This window comes from Nematolebias whitei, chromosome 5 (genome assembly GCF_014905685.2).
Source record: "Nematolebias whitei isolate Nwh7 chromosome 5, NemWhi1, whole genome shotgun sequence".
Lineage (NCBI taxonomy): Eukaryota > Metazoa > Chordata > Actinopteri > Cyprinodontiformes > Rivulidae > Nematolebias > Nematolebias whitei.
In genome coordinates this window covers 3,183,918-3,189,779 of record NC_056502.1, presented here as the reverse complement: position 1 = coordinate 3,189,779, position 5,862 = coordinate 3,183,918, and the positions used below count along the sequence as shown (strand labels likewise).

Below are 5,862 nucleotides of genomic sequence, written 5' to 3'. Positions count from 1 at the left end.
TATATATATATATGTATATGTATAAATATATAACATAATAAACTTAATCTACACATTTTTCTCATAGCAAAAGTCCACAAATAAAAAATAGAAAGCAGTATTTGTGATCATGTTCCAACTTGTGAGCTTTTTTTATTTACAAAAACAGCTGAAAAAGATCAAAGTTCATGCTCAATAATCCAGGTAGAAAAATTTATTAAAGTTCAGTCAGATCATCTGGATGGTTTCTTTTTTTTTTTTTAGATGTTTCGTCCTTCATCCAAAGGACTTCATCCGTCCAAGGAGCCCCAACAAACTCAGTCCCACAAGCAGCACAGCCACAAAGTGGACCAACCAGTTTGATGGTGATAAGATGGTTTCTGCTTGTGGGACTGAGTTTGTTGGGGCTCCTCGGATTGATGAAGTCCTTTGGATGAAGGACAAAACAGCAACAACAAAAAAAAAACATCCAGATGCTCTGACTGAACTTTGCAGCTGAAAAAAAGAAATGTAAAATATGCAGGATGTTTGAATGCTAATCTTTTTGGTACTCCAGTGCTCTTCTTGATCCCCCATATTTATTCTTGACAGTTATTTTGCTTGTTTTTTCTCTTTTCTTAAATTTTTACATCAGAATGTTTCCTTTATTTCCATCAAAACATTTCTGAGATTCATTTCACCTCATTTCTCCACCAACACAAACTTGTGTAGGTCACAGTTCGAAAGCTTCCATACGATTTTCAACAGATCCATCTGAGTGCTTTGTTTACACTGAGTGTGGACCCACATTTCATAATGGCTTTCAAGTTTGTTTTTCTGTTTCCTCTTCAGGGATCACCACAGTGAGTCATCCTCCTCCATCTCTGTCCTCTGCATCTTCTGTCCTCTCTCCAACTACCTCCATGTTCTCTAACTGTATCCATAAATCTCCTCTTTGTCTTTTTCCTGGTGGTTGCATTTCTAACATCCTTCTACCAGTATACCCACTGTCCCTTCTCTGGACATGTCCAAACCATCTCAATGACTCTAACTTTATCCCCCAGTTGTTCAACCTGTGTTGTACCTCTGATGATCTCATTCCTAATCTTATCCATCCTTGTCACTCCTAAGGAGAACCTCAACATCTTCATTTCTGCCACTTCCAGTTCTTTCTCCTGTCTGTTCATTGTCACTGTCTCCAAACATTACATCATCGCTGGTCTCAATGCCCTCCTGTAAACCTTTCCTTTGACCGCAATTGCATTCAGTATATCGAGGAAACTACCAGAGCTTCATACCACACTATTTGATATAGTTCAAGTGAACCTTTTTAAATGTTTGATTTCATACTGTCCTGATGCATGCTCAATAATCCAGGTAGATCAATTTAACAAGGTTGAGTGAGGTCCTCTGGACGGATTCTTCTTTGTTGGAACGTTTCTTCTTTTATTAGAAAGACTTTCATTCTGAGAAGCTGCAACTAACAGTCTTAAAAGCAGCACCTTCTCATAGTGGATCAACCAGTTCACGCTTGGCAGTCTAGGGCGGCCCCCAGACTGAACTGAAATAAATTAATTGGGTTTTCAGCAGCCAGAACTAGTTGTTCTTGTGCAAAAGGAGGACCATCAGCCTAACAATCGATTGTTCATGCCCTGATGGCTGCTTGTTATTCACAGGGATTTGAGTGATACTAGTAATAACAGCATTGTATGAGGAGGACAACTGAAATGTAGACCTCCGTCCCTGTTTAACGATGGATGGTTTATCTTCACAAAGATGGTTTCCTTCACTCCTCTCCCAACCCAACATTCCTCTCTATCAAGGATGTGCACATCTTAATCCCTGAAAGAGTGACGGCTGGCCTGCAGAGGAGTGTCGACCGCAGAGTCCTCACCTGATGATGTTGCTCTTCTGTGCTGGACCATCCTTTTGGCCAGTGGTTGCTTTGTTTCCCCAATATAGAACTGATCACAACCCTCCTGGCACTAAACAGCATACACAATATTACTATGTGCCGGGGGACAAGAACTTTGAGTTGAACCAGTCTTTGCCGTAATGTATAATGTAATGCACCCTAACCTTGTTAGGTTTGGTTTCATACTTTGCAAAAAGTACCTTTAGGGACCCATAATGATGTGCTTAATTACCTGATTTAAATGAAAATGTGATGCTTTCTAGATTAGATTGACTTAAACTGAGGGATGTTTAAGGGATGATTTACTAACATTATCTTCAATTGTCCTTTATTTCGGTTGTGAACACTGTCCAAAGCATCAGTGTTCCAAAAGAAAATGTCTTAAATTGGTTCTAGTTCAGAGATAGATTTAGAAATTCACACAGACAAAAGCAAACAAAGGATGCAGCCAAAGACTGTTTCCATTGCACACATGCACAGATGATCTCTCTGCAAAACACTCTCACATATCAACTTGAATCTGTCAGTGGCTCGGTAAACAGGCTGGAAGAAGAGCAACTGTCTGCCAAGATTGGTTCAGAGACAAGAAAACAAAACGGGACCAATTAGAGAGGAATTACTGAAGCAACACTACCAACACAAGTTCAGCGTTAGGTTTCACAGAAACACACACGACAACACAACGAGGCCGAGGCAGCCAATTCCCGCTGTTAGAATAAATACTTATATAGCTCCTTTCTATCAATTCAAGATATCATCTCGGCTCATATCATCGCAGTACCGGTGTCCCACATATTTAACATGTCCATAAGCCAAAAACAGCCTTTGTTCTACCTTTGCTGAAGGGAGGTGACCCCACCTCACTGAACAACTATCGACCAATCTCTAAACTCTGCATTTTAAGACATTTTATCTTACCTCTCCTTCAATCTGGGTTCAGGAAACAACAGCACAACGACTGCTTCGCTGAAGGTTTTTAATGACATTGTTGAAGCATTGGATGCACTTTACTTAGACCTGTCTAAAGTTTTAGAAACTGTGGACCATAACATCTTCTGTCTCAGAAAGCTCTCGGAAATTGGTTTCTCAGAACACACCATTGGTTGGTTCTCTAACTATCTTTCAGATTGGAGGCAATGTTTTCAATGTAATTGTATTTCCTCCAGTTATTTAACAGTCAACAATGGTATACCACAAGACTCATTCTTAGGACCCACCTTCTTTACAATCTACATAGGTAATGTACTGTAGGTCAGAGCATCCCTGATGCATCCCTATGCTGATGACACAGCAACTGTTTTAGCTAGACAGTAAACAACTAAGGCTCTCCAGCTTTTGCAATTTGCTTTCAACATCATCCAGTCAGATTTATTCCGTCTCAAACTTGTCCTAAATGCGGACAATACCAAAGGGATGCTTTTTTCAAACAGGAAGTCGGTCCCAGCAGTTCTTCTTCCGATTTTATCCTCAAATGGTGTCCCCATTGAGTTTGTCGATTCCTAAAAACATTTGGGTGCCTTGGTCGACTCGCATCTCTCTTTTAAGCTTCACAAGAAAAACCTAGTAAAGAAACTGAAAGTTAAACTGTGTTTCTTTTTCAGAAACAGATCCTGTCTAACTCTGAATGCTAGGAAACGCCTTGCATCTGTGACTTTCCTTCCCTCCATTGATTACGGTGACATTATTTATATGAATGCTCCTACAAGCACCCTGCAGATGTTGGATGCTGTCTATCATGGTGCACTAAGATTCATAACTGGCTGTAACTATCGTACCACCACTGCACCCTGTATTCACTGGTTAACTGGTCATCATTAACTTCGCACAGACTCTGTCACTGGTACATTTTCATCTTTAAATCACTTCTTGGTCTGCTGCCTTCATACATCTCCTCCTACATGTCACTGCGTGAGTGCAGCTACAGCATGCGCTCTCAGGACATTATTACCTGCAGTGTTTCCTCTGTGAGGACTGAACTAGGCAAAATGACCTTCTCCTACTCTGCTCCTGTTTCCTGGAATATCTTACAAAAAGATCTGAAGTTCTCGACCTTGACCTCTCTAAGTGGCTTTAAACATCTGCTAAATTCCTGGCAAGGACCAATGCAGGCATGTTCCTGTTTTTAGTTTTCTTCACTGCATCGTAATCTAGCTGTTTTTTCACTACTTTTCCTTTTAATTACCATTTTGTTTTCACTTTAAAAGATAAAATTGTACGCATCCTTTTTGATTGTCTATTGTTGTTGTTGTCCACTGTTGTCATCACTCTTTTAAAATTCAGGTCTCTTGTAAATGAGTCCCCGAGGTTCAGTGGGATTAACCTGTATAAATAAAGGTTGAATTAATGAAAAGTATGCTCAAATTGTTTCACAACACAACTGATGCCCTCATTTACCTGCACTCACACATTCATACAGCACTCTACTACATCTCTACAATCCAACAATTCATTCTATAGAGATTTATCAGTGCTTTTAGATCACATTCATACACCGATGGGACACACAGAGTCAGTGAGGGGTTCAGCGTCTTGTCCAGGGACAATCCGACACGTGACTGCTAGTGGAATTGAACCCCCAACTCTCCCATTGGAGGGCCAACGCTCTAACCACTCAGCCACAGCTATCTCAAATATAAATATAATATATTATAAATATATTTAAACTGCTTCAATTGACGCAGAAACTCATCTTCAGCATCCAGTTTGCCTGATAAAACAACTTGTATGTGGACGCATGTTGTGTGCATTTCGCACTGCAGGTAGATTTGACGTGCACAGAAAGTAAATGTAAGGCTATCTTTGTTTTTATTATTTATTTATTTTAATTAAAAAACATCATATTGACATAGTGTTTGATTGTGCTGATGATGTTTACATCAGCTGATAGGAAACAGCTAAGGTTGTGGTGGGGAGATGTTATGTGGACCAAGAGAGTTCTCAAACATGATATTTCTTCCGTCTCCATCACTATTCTTTCAAACTGGTGGGTGGAGGGTCAAACCACCGGTTTTTTTATGTTGGCCAGTTCGTGACCTTTCATCAGCTGCTGCCTTGGGGCAAAATGCCAAGATACCTTATAATCTAATTGGCAGATCTCCATGAAATTCATTAAGTATGTTCGAGTTTCCAAGTTTTTCTTTTGATTTTAATGTTCCTGTGACCTTTCCATCTCTCTACCCTTAGGTCACATTTCCCACATGCACACGAGAAACATCAAGAATGGGCAGTTCGCCCTGATGTTCCTGGCGTGAACACTTTAGAGCAACATACTGTGCTTTACTGTACATGTAGTGGATTTTATTTATTTATGAATGTAATATTTATTTGAGCGTTTACAATTTCATCAGCTGTTTTATTTGTGGATCCTTTTATTGCTTGCTCATTTTGTACAGTACTAATAAATAATATTGGTTTATTTACAGTGTCTAAACCAGAAAAAAAAAAGAACCTGTGAATTTTTATTACTTCATTTATTTTAAATAATTCTACGGGTTACAGACTGACTAACTAAAAACACGAGGAAATAATGAGCAAATAACTAAATATGTATGCACCTTCTGAAGTTTTATAATTATTTAAAGTTCACAAAACACACACTTGGTGCGTTTGTGCGAATGCATGAGTATGTTAGATGTATCACGGCTGAGGCTTAGCAAAGGGACACGGCTAACGGCCAATTTGTCTCTATAAAGCCTAAAGATCAGATAAAACAAGAAAGAAATGTAAAATGGGAGAAATGCTAATTTGATACTAATAAGGAGAACAGGAAGTGTTTCTGTGGCTACACTAATGACTTCCTGCTTTCATAATTGGAAGATAAATGAGTGGAAAAAGAGTATAGTGGGAGAAGATCATGTGTTTTTTCATCATCCTTCATCCCTCCCTCTTTAATTTATACATCAACGTTGCACCTTTCGGTCTTCTTTTTAGCACTCTATCTTTAATCATATTTAGTTTTTCTCTCTTCACGTCCCATGTTGTCCATCTTT

The 5,862-nt window shown here is 39.2% G+C and overlaps 1 protein-coding gene across 1 annotated transcript in view; it reads right to left on the bottom strand.

Annotated features, from left to right (window-relative positions):
* Positions 1 to 5,862, bottom strand: part of LOC119409615 (thrombospondin type-1 domain-containing protein 7A) — a 351,078-nt gene that overhangs the window by 160,964 nt on the left and 184,252 nt on the right. The window lies entirely within an intron of this gene.